Raw genomic sequence first — 2212 nt, forward strand, 5'->3', positions numbered from 1 at the left:
AAGCTAGAGAAGCTCTGCTTAGAATTCTCTGTCTGTTGCTAAGAAGATGTTGGGAAAGGCTTGCTATCGCCAAACCTGGGTCTCCAACCATTATTGTTATTGAAGCCTTATTGAGGCTTCTATTGATCCTTCCATGAGAAATTTGGGTGATTCCTCCATGAAGAATTATAGGTGTTTCCATAGGGTTCTCCCATGTAATTCACCTCTTCCATTGTAGGATTCTTAGGGTCATAAGCTTCTCCTTCAGAGGATGCTTCTTTAGCACTGCCAGATGCAGCTTGCAATCCAATCAGATTATGAGAAATCATATTGACTTGCTGAGTCAATATTTTGTTCTGAGCTAATATGGCATTCAGAATATCAATCTCAAGAACTCCTCTCTTCTGAGTTGTCCTATTGTTCATAAGATTTCTTTTAGAAGTGTACATGAACTGGTTATTTGCATCCATTTCAATGAGTTCCTGGGCTTCTACAGGCGTTTTCTTCGGATGAATAGATCCGCCTGCAAAATGGTCCAATGACATCTTGGATAACTCAGACAGACCATCATAGAAGATATCTATGATGCTCCATTCTGAAAGCATGTCAGAAGGACACCTTCTGGTCAACTGCTTGTATCTTTCCCAAGCTTCATAGAGGGATTCACCTTCCTTCTATTTGAAGGTTTGAACTTCCACTCTAAGCTTACTCATCTTTTGAGGTGGAAAGAATTTAGCTAAGAAGGCATTGACCAGCTTTTTCCAAGAGTTCAGGCTGTCTCTAGGTTGTGAGTTCAACCATATACTAGCTCTGTCTCTTACAGTAAAAAGGAAAAGCATAAGTCTGTAGACCTCGGGATCAACTCTATTGGTCTTAACAGTGTCACAAATTTGCAAAAATTCAGCCAAGAACTGATGAGGATCTTCCAATGGAAGTCCATGAACTTGCAATTATGTTGCATCAGAGAAACTAATTGAGGCTTAAGCTCAAAGTTGTTTACTCCAATGGCAGGAATAGAGATGCTTCTCCCATAGAAGTTGAGAGTTGGTGCAGTAAAGTCACCAAGCACCTTCCTTGCATTGTTGGCATTGTTGTTATTTTTGGCTGCCATGTCTTCTTCTTTTTCAAAAATTTCTGTCAGGTCCCCTCCAGAGAGTTGTGCTTTAGCTTCTCTTAGCTTCCTCTTCAGAGTTCTTTCATGTTCAGGATTAGCTTCAACAAGAATGCCTTTATCTTTGTTCCTACTCATATGAAAGAGAAGAAAACAAAGAAAGTATGGAATCCTCGAAGTCGCAGTATAGAGATTCCTTGATGTGTCAGAGTAAAAGAAGAATAGAAAGATGAGGTAGAGAGAAGAATTCGAACTTATAGAGAGGGAGGGGGTCCGAATTATTAAAGGAGGGTAAGTGTTAGTGATTAAATAGAAAGTGATGGAAGAGAGAGAATTTTCGAAAATTTTTAAATGAAATAAAATTAGAGTTTAAAACAATTAGTTAATTAAAAAGATTTTTGAAAAAGTTGTTAATGGTTTTCAAAAATTGGAGAGAGAAAAGTAGTTAAGTGGTTTTGAAAAAGATAAGAAATAATAAGTTTTGAAAAGATAAGAAGTTAGAAAGAGATTTTGAAATTAGAATTTAAAAAGATGTGATTTGAAAAAGATATGATTTAAAAAGATAAGATTGAAAAGATATGATTGAAAAACAAATTAAGAAAGATTTGATTTTTAAAATTGATGACTTGATTAACAAGAAATTAAAAGATATGATTCTAAAATTCAAATATTGAACCTTTCTTAACAAGAAAGTAACAAACTTGAAATTTTTGAATCACGACATTAATTGTTAGCAAGGATTTTCAAAATGATTAAAAGAAAAATGAAAAAGATTTGATTTTGAAAAAGATATGATTGATAAGAGAGGATATGAAAAAGATAAGCTTTTGAAAAATTAGTTTTAAAACTTGAAAAAATGAAAAAGATTTGAATTGAAAACAAAATTACTTCCTTGGTGTTATCCTGGCGTTAAACGCCCAGAATGGTTTCCATTCTGGCGTTTAATGCCCACTTGGCTACCTCCTTTGGCATTAAACAAGAAATTTGACACTAGACTCAAACAAGAAACACAAATTATTTTTGATTTTATGATTTTATAAATTTTTTTGTTTTTTTTTTCGAAAATTATTTTGAAAAAGAAAAAAGAAACTCAAAAATTTTTAATAACAATTCCAGGAATCA

At 33.8% G+C, this 2212-nt stretch overlaps 1 non-coding gene across 1 annotated transcript; it reads left to right on the top strand.

Moving 5' to 3' along the window:
- Nucleotides 1-578: 578 nt before the first annotated feature.
- Nucleotides 579-686, top strand: LOC127741762 (small nucleolar RNA R71). Its single transcript, XR_008002968.1, has one exon. It is a non-coding gene; the product is annotated as a small nucleolar RNA R71 (small nucleolar RNA).
- The last annotated feature ends 1526 nt before the right edge of the window (nucleotides 687-2212 follow it).

Source organism: Arachis duranensis, chromosome 9 (assembly GCF_000817695.3).
Source record: "Arachis duranensis cultivar V14167 chromosome 9, aradu.V14167.gnm2.J7QH, whole genome shotgun sequence".
In the NCBI taxonomy this organism is placed as follows: domain Eukaryota; kingdom Viridiplantae; phylum Streptophyta; class Magnoliopsida; order Fabales; family Fabaceae; genus Arachis; species Arachis duranensis.